The 20,545-nt window shown below is 39.5% G+C and overlaps 1 protein-coding gene across 4 annotated transcripts in view; it reads right to left on the bottom strand.

Annotated features, from left to right (window-relative positions):
- The window catches only part of LOC134798312 (zinc finger protein 608-like), a 180,236-nt gene that overhangs the window by 99,396 nt on the left and 60,295 nt on the right, over positions 1 to 20,545 (bottom strand). For 3 of the 4 annotated variants that reach the window (XM_063770717.1, XM_063770714.1, XM_063770716.1), the window contains exon 2: positions 20,028 to 20,178. The gene's annotated coding sequence lies outside the window, so the exon portion shown is untranslated. Of the gene's footprint in view, positions 1 to 20,027; positions 20,326 to 20,545 lie in introns of those variants that run through there. The other variant, XM_063770715.1, reaches the window with a different exon arrangement.

Genomic DNA, 20,545 nt, shown 5'->3' on the forward strand with positions numbered 1-20,545 from the left:
GACTGGCGATTTGTTTAAGGTTTGTATTGATTGTTTTGATTATTACAACATTAACATTATGCCTTCTTTATAATCTCACTTATAACCTGTCTTAATATTGTACTTTAGAAAATATTTAAATTATAATTTTAAACAATAACACAACATAGGGGCTATTCATAAATTACGTCATTTCAAATTAAGGGGGGGGGGTCTGGACATCGGATGACGGTAGCATGAAGTAGGAGGAAATGGGGTCATTTGAAGCATGATTTTCTGCCTAACGTCCGATCCGACTGATGTGACCCAGCGCGACGCGGCGGGCCGCGGCGGGCCGCCGCGTCCGCGCGGCGCAGCGCTGCGCACGCGCCGCGAGGACGCACAGGCCGCGCGGCGCGGGGCGCGACAGAAGCGGGGCGTGATACCGGCGCGACGCAGTCTGTTTGACGTCGGTAACCTGTTAGCATGTGCCGCGGTCGCGCGGCGTGGACGCGGCGCGGACGCGGCGCTGCGTCGCGCTCTGTGTGTGGCCAAGCCTTTATTAGAATATGAAAAGCACAAAGCAAAACTACTCAAAGTGATATCGTTAAACGCTAGGCTGCCTATTCATGAGAGCTAGCGATAAGTAAATATTTTTCCTGTGATGTCAGGATTTTTTTGTCATTGTATCAGGACCACGGTGGGTATTAAATAAATAAATTAACGTCATGATTGGTTTTTTTAATCATTCTGGTGATTTTGGAGAGACTTCGACGGAAGAAAGATTTATACAACTAGCTTTTGCCCGCGACTTCGTCTGCGTGGAATTAGAGTCGGACCAAGAATTTTCATGGACTGACTGTAGTGACAGCAGCTAAAGTAGGTATAGCGCCTGGATAATGCTAATAGCAATCATTCAATTCGCGCATTGCTTACTTCAATTATTAGGCAATGCATTAACTCTTTCAATTTCTTCCCCTTTGCACTATCTTCAGGGATGATTTCCGACATAAAAACTCAAACTATCTCTATACCAAATTTCAACAAAATCGGTTCAGCGGCTTAAACGTGAAGAGGTAACAGACAGACAGACTGACACACTTTCGCGTTTATAATATTAGTATGGATTAGGTACCTACACATATGTATAAAAGAAATACTCAGGAGTGCAGCAATATTCACACAAATAAATAAAAATATTCATTTATTTTTAGTCCATAAATCAACGTGGGTACATCAATTAAGAACCGTATTCAATAATTTATTTATTAAACTTCAGAACAACAGTAGTTTTATAAAAACATTGTCTTAATAAACATTGAGGTTATTTGACAACTTTGTACTTGATAAAAAACCTCGTACTTTGCTCTACCAACTATAGTGACGCCGGAATTATTTATTTAATAAAACTTAACTTCATCAAACAGATATTAAGATAACACTAATTAAGTTGACCTAGTAATTTAATTGAATACCCTATTAAAGTTAAAGACCCTGTCGTATGTTGAGGTCAGTTATTCGACGAGTTAAACCTTAATTCGACGCGCTATCTCGTTTAATTCATTAATTAGTTAAATATCACTTAAATTACAGTTATTTAGTTTCCAATTTGATGTTTTAAGTGTGTATGCAATGTTTACGATGATGCCATTATATTGTAAAATTTTATTCACTACTCTTGTATAAAACGTTTTACTGAGCAACGCACTAAACACTAAAACATAAATATTTATTACTTTTATTAAATTCAGTCATAAGTCTTATATCTTGACTGATGATTATTTAAATATGTTCTTAGCTTATCGTTCTAAGTTTTTGTCTGTGTAAATTAAGATATTTTTACAGAGATAAATTATGTAGGTAAATGTTACCTAAATCACTTCGTCCTTAACTTTTTACATGGATATTTAACCTTTAATGGGCAAGACTGAAAAAAATCCCCAATTCAAGCCTCAACGTCATCGCCAATCTATAGTCCTATCCTAAAAATTCTGTACAAGTAAAAAATACATAAAGATGATGTTACAGGTGGTCTTTTTTGAGACCTGTGCCTTATAAAAGGTTAACACCTAGTTGCATTAAACACAATATACCTACTCTACTACATAACATAAGTTTCTCTACAAACTGTAAAAACTGTGACGATACGATACCTCAAATCCGCAAGAGGTGCCAGAAAAATTACACAATAGTACTCGCCAGTCGAAAAAAGATGGCGAACTAGTACCGTCCTAGGTACCAGGAACACAGCGCAACAGGGAGATTACAGCGGGCAGTTTATGGCGCGTCGACGCTGGGTTTACGGCGCCCTTTTGATAACTCCTCGTAACTATTTTACGACGGCTCTTATGCCGCGCTCGCTACGCTATGCCCATACAAACACGAGTTTATAAGAAAAAATAAAGTTGGAAACTAAATAAGATTTATTAACACACGTTTTAAATCAGGTCATCACTCATCAGAATAACTAATGTGTTTTGTAAATGAATGTGCTGAACATGAACAACGGTTTTTAGTTTCAAAAGACGTCTGAATTTAAGATGAAAGGTTCCGTCACACAGGCGCGTTTAAAAGCGGCGCGGCCCGCTCACGCGCAGCCCGCAAAACGCGCCTGTGTGACGGAGCCTTAAAATAACCAGAGTTTCCAATAAAAATGATTCCTCTTTTTGTTTTATTGCATACATTACTGCATCCTTTCAATACCTACTGTGAATTTAATGACATTAAGTTGAATTGCAATCTCAGTTAATTATCCACTTTATCCAGCTCATTATTTCCTACAAATAATAACAAAGGAATTATTTATCCGATAAATCTGTGTCCAGCTGTTGGACCGTATTAATTACGACTGCGAACGTGTTACATTTATTTGAACTAATTCTCTTGTCACGACTATGAATAAACATTTCTGTTTCGTTATAAAACATGGAGGCCGATTCTGGTATTTAATATGATTTTCATCTTATTTTGATCCGAGCTTAAGTCGTGTCATCTTGCATCTCTAGCGCACCAATAAGTGCGAGCGAGATGCCGTAGACGACTGCGGATTGGAATTCGTGAGGACCAAAGATGCAGCTATGGTTGCCAAACGTCAGGATTGCGGGGGATTGCTTGACAAATGTCAGATTTTTTTGATACTGGTAGGTACCTCAACTAGAGTTGAAAAGATTTTGATAGCCCTCGCAGTGCAAGTATTATTTTAAACGTCAAACGTCTATGAAATTATGACGTATAAATAACACTTGCACTTCGTGGGCTATGAAAATCGCTGCAGACTTTTCTTGGTCTAACTCTAACCACTAGAAGTCAGCTAAAAGTTTGGAATTGGGTAGAGGAAAGGTAAAATGCTTTAGTTACAGCATATAGTGTCGAGTTATAGGTGGGGCTAGTGGCTCACGAATCAAACTCGTGTCAAATAAGATAAAAACCACGTCAAAGTGTTAAAACAGAGTACGCCTCTACGCCTCCTGTTTCTATATCGTAACATGATCACATTTGCCAATAAATCCGTTTCCATTAGATACGTTTTAAAGCCGGGATGAATGCGAAATCCGAGAAAGATAGGAAAATCCAGCGATATAAATCGTGGATTCCATTACGTCCAGCCGTATGTTTGTCAATAGGCCGGTTGATTGGCCTCCTCCGCCGCGCTGCGAGCCTGGTCGCGGGAGATTTACGAGCCAGCTTGGCGGGCTGCCCGCGTGGAAAATGACCTAGCATCAAACACTGCTGCTGCAGTTTTTATCTTTAGTAGCAGATCAAACTTATTTAAGATCCCATTCGTTTATTGTTGGCATTATCCATAATCGTCGATAATCGTTTGCTTATCCGTTGTTTTGCGTTGGTTAGGAAGAAATACAATTTAACCGAGTTTAGCCATATTTAATTTAAAAAAATAGTGGGGTATTTGCAAAATTTGTATGGTCACATTATGGATATAATTCAGTCATAAAGTAGCCATGCACGTTTGCAGCTAAGGCAATTAAATAGATCTACAGGAAGAGTCACTTACATCGTACTTAATTATTGAAATGATCTCTAACTAATTAACACACCAAAGCAATATGTAATAGGCAGTAGCTAATAGGCAAAGCTTGTCAGTTTTCACAAACTATTTACAAAAAAATAGAACAACAATGAAAAAATGAATTTATTAATTATTTAATCATAAAGACTCATTTTACTCATAGTAACGCTTTTCTACAAATTTTCTAATTGAAAAATTACACAAATAAATGGCTATGTCGCCCCCGTTTATCTCTTTGTATAAACATCGTGGCTAAAGAGACTGGTAGCGTAAACAAACTGCACAGAGTGCACAGTGACATTGCTAATTAGAGACGTTAATCTAAACAAGCGCTTATAAAGTCGCTTACAGGCAAAATGTACCACTAACAACATTTAACTCGTTATTTATACTCAGGCATTATCTAGTCGCAATAAGATTTACGAACGGTCACTCTTCCTCGATAATGGTAGATTGTAAACAAGGCCCTGTTAGGAGTATATAGGATGGAAGGACGCAGTTAGAAATCGTCATTATTGTAACATTTTTAACCAAGTGGCAATCAACTGCTTAGCTAAACGGGCGAGGTTCAAGACCAAATGATTTGAACACTCCACGACATCAACACTCCACAAAACTCTACATAACAGTTGCTCCACAAAAGTTAACCACGGTATGAATGCACTTTACAAACGTCAAAAATACAAAATAAGCCACCCGGGCCACAAATCAAAAACACACAAACATATTTAACACTTTATTCTCAATAGAACAATAACGTGATCAGATAATTTTAAACACCTTGCCCGCTTAGTTTACGCTGCTGCTTATTGGACGGCTTGAAGTGGCACGGCAGCTGCCACTATAGATAGAGGCACATGGGCAGAACGTAATGACACAGTATAATAAAGAGTACTAACGTAGTAATGATCAGCGATTTACACGGAATGCCTTACTTCGGCGATCGGTATGAAAACAGTTATCGGATGAGGCCACAACGGCGAACTGGTGGTAGGATGTTTATGAGGTAACTAGACTAACAATAACTAAGGGAACAAATCAAATTGTTCCTTAAGTAGTTTTACAGTCAGCATCAGAAACAGCATGCCAAAAGTATCTGCCAACCTGGAATACTTTTCCAAATAGAGATAAATCTCTACTACAGGTCGCATTCAAAAAGTATCTATTACAGTTATATTATTCTGCATAAAGAAACATACAACATACCTTTTAGTTTTTTAGAAAATGATTTGAACACTCCACAAAACTCTACATATAACAGTTGCTCCACAAAAGTTAACCACGGTATGGAATGGATGCATTTTACAAACGTCAAAAACACTAAGCCACCCGGATCACACTTATATTTACTTTTGATACTGACTGCACAACATTCGTCCAAGAGAGGTGTGCAAGTTCTCTGACACTATACTAATTACCAGCAGTTATCCAAAGTAACCTAAACACGAACACGGCAAGCCCAGTGTCAGCGGTGTCACAAGTTAATCTGCGTGAGGCGATAATGGCCAGATTATCTCACGGCACAGCAATCATGCTATCCGCTAGAACAAAATTGTTGTTTCGCAGGCAAATTACAGCACTTTATTCTAGCCGTAATGAGCCGGTGTAATGGCTCTACACATTATTGTGTTAAACATTTTGAGCGGTAATGATGTTATTAAACTACATCACGCAGCTTGAGATTCTCTAATCATCTTTCGCATCGCACCTCCAACAATGTATGCATGCAATATCAAATGCAGTACCCTATGTGTATAATATAATATATCACAGCAATGTATGTACTCGTATCAATATAGGTAATTTTATCGGTTCTATCGCGAATTCATACCACGCCTGCGTCGAAACGTCGAAAGGTAAGAAAATAAATTCGCGATAGACTCCATAAAATTATGTTTTATTATGTGTTCAAAACGCGAAAGTTTTCTATGTTATAGTAATGTAGGTATGTCTCTCATATTTTTCCATCACATTATAGAATCATGTCGGTCGTACTCGTAGTTGGGCATAAGTATCTAACCCCGGAACCACACTCCACGAGGGACAATGAGGTGATGAGGTCATCAAGTGTCCTAGCCTCTCTCGCGCTCGCTTCGCTCGGATTTTGGCCATCACACATAGATCAAATAAACTACACGCTTTCGTGCAAATAATACCTGCCTTACCCCGCCAATTCACTTCGTGGTTTGTTATCTTTTGGCGCTAATTATATATATTTCCTCAATTTGTCAGTGAATTAGCGATGCAACGCAATAACAATTTACGAACTTAGTGAGCCGTTGAAAAAGAGTCAATCGAGGCACGTAGGTGGAGAATGATTTAGGAGACATATTTAAATTTATGTGCTACAATACTATACATCCATCTTACAGCTAGACACGGCATCTCAATAAAATGAGAGTGGTTGGGCACTAAAGTCACCATCAGATATACCGGAGCGGCCAAGGCGCTCAAAAATATCTAACCATCCACTTTAACGTACTTACACAAAACTGGCCGCGGAGCTCTTATGGGATCACTTCGGTCTTGCAAATCGGTTAAATGCGTTTTTCTCAAAGACCGTTTCATGTAGGTACCTAAAATTTGGAACAGTTATAGCAAGTACCATCACTAACACTGTGAACAAGGAGGTTTTGTTAAAATATTTGTGAACACCTTGGCCGCTCCCAATATATCTGATGGCGACAGTACGTAGCACTCTTGCTTACACTTGCCAAGAGTCATGCAAGAGCCTAAATAAAGGCACCTAGTCAACCAGGATATTTCCAGTTACTAACCCGCAATGCAAAGACTCGTGCAAGAGCCTCCTCGGTGCCAAACGGAAGTGTGTAGCCAAGGCAAGAGCCTAAATAAATGCACCTAGTCAACCAGGATATTTCCAGTTTCTAACCCGCAATGCAAAGACTCATGCAAGAGCCTCCTCGGTGCCAAACGGAAGTGTGTAGCCAAGGTAAGAGCCTAAATAAAGGCACCTAGTCAACCAGGATATTTCCAGTTTCTAACCCGCAATGCAAAGACTCATGCAAGAGCCTCCTCGGTGCCAAACGGAAGTGTGTAGCCAAGGTAAGAGCCTAAATAAAGGCACCTAGTCAACCAGGATATTTCCAGTTTCTAACCCACAATGCAAAGAGTCATGCAAGAGCCTCCTCGGTGCCAAACGGAAGTTTGTAGCCAAGGTAAGAGCCTAAATAAAGGCACCTAGTCAACCAGGATATTTCCAGTTACTAACCCACAATGCAAAGAGTCATGCAAGAGCCTCTTCGGTGCCAAACGGAAGTTTGTAGCCAAGGTAAGAGCCTAAATAAAGGCACCTAGTCAACCAGGATATTTCCAGTTACTAACCCACAATGCAAAGAGTCATGCAAGAGCCTCTTCGGTGCCAAACGGAAGTTTGTAGCCAAGGTAAGAGCCTAAATAAAGGCACCTAGTCAACCAGGATATTTCCAGTTACTAACCCGCAATGCAACGAGTCATGCAAGAGCCTCCTCGGTGCCAAACGGAAGTGTGTATTAGCCAAGGCAGGAGCCTAAATAAATGCACCTAGTCAACTAGGATATTTCCAGTTACTAACCCGCAATGCACTTGCGTGGGACTGTAGTCCATTACTTCTCGTCAGGGCCGTCTTAAATTATGCTGGGGCCCCTGGGCACTTAAGAATTTGGGGCCCTTTTGGAAAGTAAAGAAAGCTAATTAAACTAACATTTTTCTTCTATGATCTTCTAAGTATATATTATGGGTAATCAAATATACTGTTACTGTCTGTCCTTCAGGGCCCACTGAAGATGGGGGCCCTGGGCACGGGCCCCGTGTGCCATTATGGTAAAGACGGTACGCTTCTCGTTTACAAGATGAAGTCGGTGACGAACAGTAGCGCGTATTAATATTAATATACGCTGATGACGACAATTTATAGCGACAGATTACGTAGTGCATAGATTACTTACGACTGTTACGAGTTACGTTAGTATCGCTGGATAAATTAATTAAATTTAAGAGGCAGGCCGCAGCAATGACGCTAAATGATAAGTGGAATGACGCTAATTTAGTACATTTTAGTTTTTACCATTCGTTGGAGCACGGCCAAGGCTTGCGTTAGGTCACTTGAATACTTTAAAGAGTTTTCTATATTTTTATTAAAACTACTGCATTATGCGCAGAACACTACAAAAGTAAGTATGGCAAAAGTTATCTCCCACGAAGCCGAGCAAATCACAAGAAAAACGTGTGACACGGGCAGATTACAAAATGAGTGATGAGGATGTTATATGTACGGCTCAGTCTGCGACGACTAGCCTCGGGATGTTATAACCAGACTTATATGACCTCGAGATCCGTAAAAGCTATACCAAATCAGAGACTACTAGTACTAGTATTTCTAAGCTGGGTGTTTAGTATGACACCCCTAAGCTGTAATTCCTATCCCTTATCAAACGATTCCTCTCAGGGTATCTAACCTCCGATCACACATTATTCTTAGAATCAGAAGGTCATACTTATACTAGTTATGTGACGGAAACATTTCTAAAATGGAAACACACTACCCACGCCTCGCCTTTGAGCACTTCCAAGCGTTCCTCAAAAGCACATTTTAAGAATATTGACATAAAGAAAGTGAATAAAGAGAAACCCTAAGGTGCTCTTAATATTTTCTTTGAGAGATGTGAGCGCAAATTGATTTGGACGGATCGGGCCGTCTGAGATGGTAATAGCAAGTTGAGCGTGAAATGCCCCGGGCGGCAATATCGCCGGGATCGGCGGCAGTGTTTGCCGAGCGAGGCAAACAAAGTTGCCGCCAATATAATTTTAGTGGTAATCCTTAATAGTACTATCATTGATAAAGTTAGCAAGCCGTGAATGAACCTAGTGTTGCTGTTAGTAGGAAATAAATATAAGGACAAACGGATAGACAATGAAGTTTAGTAATAATAACCCTACAAATTGTAACTAACAGTATATTAAAAAGGGATCTTACAAATATGTAGGAGATAAAAGGGCCCCTGTCCTCTGTACAACAGGAAATAAAGAGTTGAACATGAATAGTTGAATGATTGTTACTCAATCATCAGGCTACTGAATTACTTAACATATGGGTATTGATAGGAATTTACTTACTTTTTATTCCGAAAAAACAAGCAGCAAAAGTTTTTACAAGAAAACTTTAGGTTCTAGAAACTTACCCCCGTATTCATAAAACTTAGCAACCTCTAACAAATCTCTGTTAAATTTTGTCTCTTTCTAAAGGGCCCACTGATTAACAGTCCGCCGGCCTGTCTGTTCTAACTGTTGCTATCTTAAGGGCAGGGACCGTTAAGAGCGCTATTACATTTCGGCGTTGAGCGAGTTTAGGTATTTTACGCGCTGCGGCAGGCCGTGCGAGCTCAGTATGCCGATCCCTTCTACCACACTCGCACTACAATGATGGATTAAACATTCTTGATCCTTCGCGAAGCATATTGAAATCAACCATAACAACACTAACTGTACTTAACTTTTAAAGTTCTAAAACTGTTATTTGGTAAGTACGAAAATACTAAATGCAGTGCAAATGTACATAGGGGCTGTTCATAAATTACGTCATCTATTTTTGACCCCCCCCCCCCCCCCCCCACCCCTCAAATCATCCAAAAATCAAGCTTCGGATGAATCTGTTTCCTCCTACGTCATGTTACCATCATCCGATGTCCAGACCCCCCCCCCCACTCCTCCCATTTGAAACGACGTAATTTATGAATAGCCCCATACTCGTACTTATGAAGGTATATTACTCGAAAGAAATTATAGGTACCTACTCGCTTATTTACATGTTTCGTCATTGCATTTGGTACCTATAGGTTGTAAAGTTTGTATCAACGAGGGTTTAAAAACGATCTGGTACTGAGGATCTGATGATGATTAAGGTGGTCACGGATACCTATCAACCATGTAGTAACATGATTAGGCTCGTTTGATTCGTCTCAACAAGATCTTTGACACTGAAGATACACAGGGTCTGATGATGGAGCTGGAAGGTGGCCACGGGTACCAGTCTATCATGTAACTAAACAACTTCGTGTTTGGGCTCGTTTGATTCGTCTCAACAAGATCTTTGACACAAGACAGTACTCAGGGTCTGATGATGGAGCTGGAAGGTACCATTACCAATCAACCATGCAACTAAATCACATCGTGTTTAGGATCGTTTGATTCGTCTCAACAAGATCTTTGACACTAGGTGATACTCAGAGTCTGATGATGGAGCTGGAAGGTGGTCACCGGTACCAATCAACCATGCAACTAAACCACTTCGTGTTTAGGCTCGTTTTATTCGTTTCAACAAGATCTTTGACACAAGATAGTACTCAGGGTCTGATGTTGGAGCCGGAAGGTGGTCACCGGTACCAATCAACCATTCAACTAAACCACTTCGTGTTTAGGCACGTTTTATTCATCTCAACAAGATCTTTGACACAAGGTAGTACTCAGGGTCTGATGATGGAGCGCGAAGGTGGCGACGGGTACCTGTCTATCATCATCAGCTCCATCATCAGACCCTGAGTAGTATCTTATGTCAAACATCTTATTGCGACGAATCAAACGAGCCCAAACACGAAGTGGTTCAGCTACATGGTAGACTGGTACCCGTGGCCACAGTCCAGCTCCATCATCAGACCCTGAGTACTAACTTGTGTCAAAGATCTTGTTGCGACGAATCGAACGAAGCCAAACACGAAGTGGTTTAGTTGCATGGTTGATTGGTACCGGTCACCACCTTCCGGATCCATCATCAGACCCTCAGTACTACCTTGTGTCAAAGATCTTGTTGCGACAAACCAAACGAGCCCAAACACGAAGTGGTTCAGTTACATGGTAGACTGGTACCCGTGGCCACCTTCCAGCTCCATCATCAGATCCTGAGTACTATCTTGTGTCCAAGGTCTTGTTGAGACGAATCAAACGAGCCTAAACACGAAGTGGTTTAGTGGCATGGTTGATTGGTACCGGTGACCACCTGCCGGCTCCATCATCAGACCCTGAGTACTATCTTGTGTCAAAGATCTTATAGAAACGAATAAAACGAGCCTAAACACGAAGTGGTTTAGTGGTATGGTTGATTGGTACCGGTGACCACCTGCCGGCTCCATCATCAGACCCTGAGTACTATCTTGTGTCAAAGATCTTGTTGAGACGAATCAAACGAGCCTAAACACGAAGTGGTTTAGTTGCATGGTTGATTGGTACCGGTGACCACCTTCCGGCTCCATCATCAGACCCTGAGTATTATCTTGTGCCAAAGATCTTGTTGAGACGAATCAAACGAGCCCAAACACGAAGTGGTTTAGTTGCATGGTTGATTGGTACCGGTGACCACCTTCCGGCTCCATCATCAGACCCTGAGTACTATCTTAAGTCAAAGATCTTGTTGAGACGAATAAAACGAGCCTAAACACGAAGTGGTTTAGTTGCATTGTTGATTGGTACTGGTGACCACCTTCCGGCTCCATCATCAGACCCTGAGTACTATCTTAAGTCAAAGATCTTGTTGAGCCGAATCAAACGAGCCCAAACACGAAGTGGTTTAGTTGCATGGTTGATTGGTACCGGTGACCACCTTCCGGCTCCATCATCAGACCCTGAGTACTATCTTGTGTCAAAGATCTTGTTGAGATGAATCAAACGAGCCTAAACACGAAGTGGTTTAGTTGCATGGTTGATTGGTACCGGTGACCACCTTCCGGCTCCATCATCAGACCCTGAGTATTATCTTGTGCCAAAGATCTTGTTGAGACGAACCAAACGAGCCCAAACACGAAGTGGTTTAGTTGCATGGTTGATTGGTACCGGTGACCACCTTCCGGCTCCATCATCAGACCCTGAGTACTATCTTAAGTCAAAGATCTTGTTGAGACGAATAAAACGAGCCTAAACACGAAGTGGTTTAGTTGCATTGTTGATTGGTACTGGTGACCACCTTCCGGCTCCATCATCAGACCCTGAGTACTATCTTAAGTCAAAGATCTTGTTGAGCCGAATCAAACGAGCCCAAACACGAAGTGGTTTAGTTGCATGGTTGATTGGTACCGGTGACCACCTTCCGGCTCCATCATCAGACCCTGAGTACTATCTTGTGTCAAAGATGTTGTTGAGATGAATAAAACGAGCCTAAACACGAAGTGGTTTAGTTGCATGGTTGATTGGTACCGGTGACCACCTTCCGGCTCCATCATCAGACCCTGAGTACTATCTTGAGTCAAATAAATACATATAGAATGTCAGGTCGTTTCAAATATTTTTAATCCTGTCCGGTAGTTTATTAAACTGTACCATTATAAATTATAATACTATAAAAACAGTGCTAGGATCAAAGTCTCTCGTTGCGGTTTACACGCACACAGTATAGCGTTTTACACGGCGCCCGCCGCACACAATGATAAAAAACCTCGTCGTCGCCGTTGAAAATGTGCGGAGCCGACCGACACACGTCCTGCCTCTACAAGCTCTGCCGCGGCACTGAGCTGGCGCAGCGCGCGTCATCGGTAATATAGAGTAGTTTTCAAAAAATTGCCAAAAAATTATAGTAGAATTTCATAAACACTAATGTATACCAACAGTATAAGCAAACGTTGCAGATTGCTTGAGTATGAAAATGACTTCGATATTAAGTAGATTTTCGTAGGAATTGACACTTGTTTCGGAGAGAAAATCGAGTTCGTTTTACTTTGATTTTCTCTTTCTCAAAGGTATGTAGGAAAAATATAGTTTGATATGCCTAAAGTACAGGGTATTAGTAATACAAAATAGCCAGGTTTAGCAGAGTAAAATTCTCAACATTTCCAAATAAGAGCTCGCCATTCAGTGCTTCACGGGGTTTTGCGGAAACGACCATCAGAAAAAAAATCATTACTAATTTAATAAGTCCTTTTTCTAATATTTACAACGATATTTATAAAGATAAGAAGACGCTTTTACTGGAACAAGCACTCATTGTTTCTAATAATGAGCGCAAAGTCCTGAATTTCGTCGACTAGTATCATCAATTTTGCATTATTTCGACTTTTCTTGTAAGAGCGCTCTTAACCGGTATAACTAAAAATCAAAATATCACATAGCTTTCAAATTAATTCTTTGATATTATAGAATAGTATTTAGGTAAGGATAATGTTTGATCAAATTAGCTAAATTAAGTGCAAAAATATACCTACATAAACAACCAAGATACCGAAATTGAATACCGGTTAATTTGTATGAAAAATATACCGGTATTCGGTTCCTGCTTAACGGGTCCTAAGATAGCCGAAATATCAAAATGACGGATAGAGAAAAGACAAACCATTCGATTTATTACATTTGATAGTTTATGCGTTAATTAATAAATACCTTCGCTTTCACACAGTTCGTTTTACACACACATATACCCATACCGATAATTGGCCGGGCATTATTCTAATTTATTGTTGTGTAAAGTAATCGTCGGACAAGTAATTTACGGCGCGTAAATAACTCAAATCGTCTCCGCCTTTAATGTGCCGATTTCAACCAAAAGGATCCTTATTGTCGCTTGTTAAGAAGGCGCTATTTCCATGAAGCTTCAATTTGAAATCAACCTTATCGACAACCGACAATGTGGTACCTTTTACTTGAAAACGTCACAAATATACATTAAACAAATTAGAACGATGACTCAATGCCTTTTGAATTCTTTTAAATGGCTAAAGCTGTTGTGTAGGTGCTATTCACTTTTGTGAGGCTTTGGTATTTAAGGCTTCATTATGGTGATTCCAATCGCCAGAGTATAGGCGAGTATAGTGTGTAGTTTTCAAATAGAGCTCGACGGCTAATCCTACTGTCTATTGTTAAGTAAAACCGCTCGTGCCACGTGCCACAACCACCTGCATAAAAAATACGTACTTCGGTTACTGAGTGCCGGCGAGTCGAACGCTACAGAACCAGTCTAAAATGTGTCATCGAGATGCGTAACAAAAACGCATGATTGGCGCGACAGTATCTTGCCGCGAGATAGACTACCCGTCTTTTTCTAACTGTATTAATTAAAGACGGACGGGTAGTCTATCTCGTGGCGAGATACTGTCGCTCCAATCATGTGCTAGCCCGGCTGTTCACACTCGTCGAGGGCCTCTCGCCATAGGAAAAAACCAACCCAATTGAAGAAGGACGAGACGAGACGAGTAAGAGAGAGAGGAGAAGGGAGCATGTACACATTCGTTCTCGACCTGTCTCTGAGTCTCTCGACAAGTGTTTAGCCGGCATCTAGAGTTTAAACCAGCTAAAAAGCCGGGTATACAGCGCGCTGCAAAATTGCATGGACATATTATGAATGGAATTCATTTATAAACTGACCATGCACTTTTGCCGCTGTGTGAACAGTTATCACGGAGTTTGAGGTCACGCAAGGATGGTTTTTCTTGGAATATGTTAAATGACTCGCTAACGCTAATATACAATCGTTGAGAATACATGACTTCGTAATTTCTTATACGATAGCTGTTGGCTAAGTCACGATGGATTCTATAAACCTATACAGATTTCAATCAACCGCGTGGAATCAGTGTTAGTTTGTTACATTCAAAGCACGTTGCCGTGAGAGCAGAAGCCTGGATGCTTACGAAATCAGATAAACGTTTTAAGAAGATGCACAATTTGTTTTCGGCTAAAAGGTCAGAATGTTTAATGAGAAATATTATGGCTGTCTCACAGCATTCAACATTCAACATCACTCAACATTTATACTTTGAATATCTCAAAATGTTTTCGTTATCTAATCTGCGATATCTTTATAGGCGGCAATATAAATGAATGTGTCGTTCCAGCCAAAGAGGGACTATACAGCAGTTGACGCTTCCGCGATTAACGATACTTTAAAGGTTCCGTCACATAGGCGCGTCACATAGGAAAACGCGCCTGTGTGACGAAGCATTTAAAATACGAACATATGTGACGTTTTCAACCAAAAGGTACCACATTGTCGGTTGTCAATAAGGTTGATTTCAAATTGAAGCCATATGGAAATAGCGCTTTATTGACAACCGACAATACCCTTTTGATTGAGAATGGCACAAATGCTTATCAACGCTTTTGTCAATCGGTATAAGGTCCATTTTTACACACACCGACACAAATAACCACGTATTCGCGTGGGTAATAAAATCTCAATTGACTCATAATTACGAATGACGGAACGGTACGTTTATTTCGGTAAGATATACAAAACCTGTGAAGTAATAATTAAATAATGACAGATGAATGGAACAATAAATCAAACTTTAACGACTCTACTGTATAAAACGAGTATCCATTTCCACCTAGACAAATGGCACAATTGCACTTCGATTTGTAACTCGTGACATCGCCAATCATAAAACATACTCGCTTTATTATAAAATTGGTCATGCGCCCACTTCAATTTCCTATAACAAATTTTTCAATAACTTTTAGTTACTTCGCCAATAGGGTATTTGACTACTAGTCAAATCAGTTTCTTTTTCGAACTCCCAAAACGATTTTGTTACTATGAAATTTATATGAAACACTAGCATGTGACGTCACAATCAAATTATCTACTCTTTATAGTTTTATACTTACGGGTTTTAAAATAGAAATTGTGTCTAAAAATAACTGCTGTTTACGTTTCTCTATTAACCTTCTGGTGCTTTATTTCATGCATGGTGTAAAATAATTTATTTTACATACAGTCAAATACCCTATTGCACTTCGTTTTGTAACTCATCGTGACATCGCCAATCATAAAACATACTCGCTTTATTATAAAATTGGTCATGCGCCCATTTGAATTTCCTATAACAAATTTTTCAATAGCTACATCGCCAATTTTTATAATTTTTATAAAAAGATGCCATCATGTCACGTGCTATTATTAAAACTGATAGAATTTACCTCAACCTCTACAAATGATCTATTGTGGTAAGATTTGACATGTGTACGCGAGACGCTTGAGATAGTACAGTCATAACGGTTTCCCATTCCCACAGTCGACAAATATATGTATATCCATTTCTCCTTATTGCAATGAAGTAAGGTGCAAAATCGTTGAAATATAATTGATGTTATACAAAGCGTCCTAGGCAATAAAATCGTTTATGGATAGTTTCACCTTTAGCTATAATAACACGATGTCTGAGAGTTCTCAGTGCCAAATGGATGTGTACCGTTTCTTTGAGACATGAGCACTTATCGTATTTGTCATGTCTTGTTTAAAGTGACCTGCTAATCTAGCTATTATTTATATTATTGCAGTGAATACCTACACAGTGTAAGAAGGATGTAACGAGCCAAATCAACTATGTATATTTGTATAGTTAAGCCAAAACGTATTGCTACTATTGCTAGTAAGAAAGACATACTCTGACGTTAATATGATTCCTCCTCCTCCTTGCTTCGTACTCCTCAGTGCTGAGGGTCGGGACCTCCTCGTGGAGCACATGATTCCGGATTGCAGATTTCCAGCCTGTCCGATCCCTTGCGACTTCCAAGGCATCATGGATCTTCATCGCGTTGGACTGCGGCCCATTCTCTTTCCTTCCACCGAACCTGTGACCATTAGCTTTTCCAGGTTGTCTCCAGTCTTCCTGGCTATGTGTCCGAAATGATTAAATCGCCCTAATCAAGTTATCTCTTGTTTTTACTGTTTTTACTCGACAGCGCGACGCAAACGAGGGTAATGTCTTTACCTGTCTAGTGTCTATGTATTTATGATTTGAAAAACATAATTATTTAGGATTCTTTGATCATATTTCATTTTATGACCATTTAGTCTAGTATAACGTTGTAAAGTTGGAGAGTAGTAATTTGATAATTCTGAAGCAAGTCTGCAGTCTTCTTTCAATTTATGTTCTCCGGTAATGGTTGATAACTAGGACAACATAGTGCGCAAACTGAACTATATGTACCAAGAGATCAGAAATAAACAAGTACCTACTTGTTTTTTTGTCGTATCCATGATTCCTGCTCAGCCTGAGCAAGTTTTTTTAACCAGATTGGCTACTAGGACAACATAATGCACAAAATGTTACTACATGTACCAGGAGATCATGAATAAACAAGTATCTAAGCTGAAGATGAAACCAGTGAGCTTGCATAAAGAAGGGTGCTCTAGCTGTGTCGTGTGTACAACGTAAGTTTGTAGTCCTAGTACTTTGCAAATCCTTACTTAAGTAGGTAGTTAACATGTAAGTTAACTTACTAAGTAGGAATTTACTAGTGTAATAACGATTTGTAGGCGTTAGAAGGCTTGGTTAATTTCTTGAGTACCTATACCTAGTAAAAAAATACCTACCTAATAAATACCAATCCTCACAAAATTCAACGATTTAAGGTGACAGTCCATTTCCAACGACAGCAGCACTACCATTCATTTTATTATGGAAATTGACGATAACACCGACGCGTTCGTACTAGTAGTGCAGCTGCGGACAGAAATGGAATGTTACCCTTAACCGCCGTTTGTTCACTATCCAATGAAGCCGAGATGTTTAGGAACTTTACTTACAAAGGGCCGGTGTGGGCACAGGTTATTGGCGTTTACACTATTACACTGAGAATGATTGCTTCTCTCTCTAAATTGAACAATCGAGATCACAACATTTGTAAATTTAATCCAATAAATATTAAAATTTATCGTTGTCGAGTACCCACAAGACAAGCTTTCTTGAGCTTACCGTGGTACTTCAAAGTTTCAAAGAACAAAACTTAACCAATTAACTTAACTTAACTTGAAGAACTTAGTCAATTTGTGTAAGAATGTCCCTATAATATTTATTTATTTATTTAATAACTACTTGGATGTCATCAATATAAAATGGATGTATATCCTATCTCATATCAATCTACTCATAAACCCACACTGCAGTCATGAATCAAGTCAGAGATATGCATAACAAGTGAATTAGGTACATTATTATATCTCACTAAATAGCCGATCCATAAAATCCATATAGTACCTACCTAACTATGTAAAAAAATTAAATCTCTAATTGGATTAAAATGTCTCTAAATATTCACATCCCTTTCAAAATTAATCCCATAAAAGATACACGGGGTGGTTTCACAAATTATTCATGACAAACAGAATTAAATAAAAATAATACGGAGGGTTGAAAAGTTTCGAGATAGTCTTATTGTTCGCGTTAAAATACGGAGCTGCGGCACCCCTGCCCTGTATTCCAGTGAGAAGGTTCAGTTGAAGCAAACCATCGTATCTAGACCTCTACGACCATAAGAAATATGCGTAATTGGAGTGTATGATTATACTGGAAAGCCTTTTTTTGGTATGCGCTGGGAGTTGTGCCCTGCGCAGACCATAAACTCTAAGCCGTAATGACCCTTCTCGACTGGGTATAAACAAAAGGGCCCAAATGGCGACCCTGTTATAAGTTATAAGAAATGGAATGACGATTACAATGTGATTTTTGTAATTATGAGACTGGAACTAAGCTGGCTTAAGAATTTGTAAGGATTCTTGGCTTGAAGTCATTCAAAACGAATAAATCTGATTAGGAATGTTAGGTGGACTTTAACCCCCTTATTCATAAATGCGCTACAAACCTCAATTAGCTATTAATCGTTTGCCCTTATCTGTCATTTTGACTTAGGTATATGTAAGAAAGGGATAAAACATAATTTAACTAAATCAGTCCCGTAAAGTTTTATGCATACGGGGGTAAGTGTTTGTTTCGGTGTTAGGTATCTATAAAACCAAAAGCACTTCACACTTTAGCAACACACTTATCCCACTATAGCGCTACACAAGCCATCTTGCTTACGGTTGCTATGCAGTAGTAAGTGCTTCTAGTTAAATACATATTTGCCATTTTCAATATTACCCCCCCCCCAATGCACCTTAGTACTGGTATAGTTTACAATGTTTTGTTTACATGCGGATAGGTTCCTACCCAATTTAAAAAATGTTCTCAATTGAATTGGTTTATTCAGGCTAGATGTAGGATCGAACGGGGCATCTGAATGGAATATGTAGTTTGGTACCTGGTTATGGTATCTATTCTGATTCGAATGGTAAACGAGAAGGTATGATACGGCAGGTGGTCAACACATTTTATCAGGTATTGTGCGTGCTATTTATGACGAAATATACATTTATAACTTTTAACACTCTGTATTTTTTGCAATTGAAGATTCTCGCAATACATACATAACATAAGCATAAGTATGATTACTGTCAGCTTCCGCAGTATATTAGGTACCAATAAGTCCTAATCTAATAAACTATTATCGAGTTCCTTATCGTTATATTCGTTATCAAGCTGAAAACTTGAAAAAACAATTGTTTCATCTCCTACCAACTACTGCGCGCCTAGTACTTATGGTCGCAGATATACGTACGATTTCATATTTTATTTTCTTAAGTAAATAACCATAAAATGTGTTAACATAATATGGCATTGTGGTGTATTGTGTGTTGTACAATGCAAATACCGTTGTGTAATTAAGTTTTCCAATGTTTGTTTTAAATAGGTACTTATGTATACCTACCTAGCGACGTAGAATAATGTTGATCTTGCTTTCATATTGCTTATACTTATTTGAACTTTGTATTCAATAAGCATTTGAATAAGCACAAAAATGGTTGTTTTTGCATACAAGGAGCTAAGGCACCTACTTATTTAGACTTGCTAACTAGGCAGATTTCTTGCCCAATACCTTCAAGAAAGGCATCTCTCATTACTAATCATTAGTAAGCTAACTATGAGTGACATTTAAAGAATGCGTTCTAACGTCAAAAGAAGCAAATGTAAAAATGCTGTCTAGGTAGTTCTTGTGCTCCAAATAGCAAGACTAATTTCGTTCGGAACCCACTTAATTGGTTTAAACGTAGCTCATTAATTTCTCCATAAACAAACGCATGCACCACGGCATTGCCAGGAATGTTACATAAATCTTAGATAACACGTAAATACAAATAACAAATCATGCAAACAAATAAATGTAAATCAAAAGCAAACAAGGTTAATTACACTTAATAACACTAGAGTCGCTATCTTATCGCAGACAAATAGGTACTTTGATAACTCACCGTTCTCAAGTTGATCTCTCGAGGACTCGCTATGTCAATCCAAAATAGACACAATCCATGAACACTTTTAGCACTATAGTTAACACAAACACTGTGCGTTCAGGCACGTTACACCATCACTGTACACATCCCGGCTTGCACTGCACAGTACCTGCAGACAAAGGGAACGATGAGCACTGCACAGAAGAGAACACACAAATTTTATAGTCAATCCGAGTGGGAGCCACGAACACGAACAGCGCGTCGGTCGCACGCTTCACGAATACTGAGCGGCGCTGGGCGCCGCGTGGCTCCGACTCCGACTCGACTCGATCTTCCCCGCGCCAACTTAAACATTACTCGCTCCACTAACCGCACGAGTTATGGGCTCAATCAAACACCATCGGCCACTATGACCAACCAACGGCTGATTACCTACTTTTCTACACCCACTATTACAAACAGATGTCTTCAGGTACCGCTACATATAGATAACAAGCAAAAAATGTCCTAATCGAGTTTATAAATAACGCGGCCGT

Source organism: Cydia splendana, chromosome 16 (genome assembly GCF_910591565.1).
Source record: "Cydia splendana chromosome 16, ilCydSple1.2, whole genome shotgun sequence".
Lineage (NCBI taxonomy): Eukaryota > Metazoa > Arthropoda > Insecta > Lepidoptera > Tortricidae > Cydia > Cydia splendana.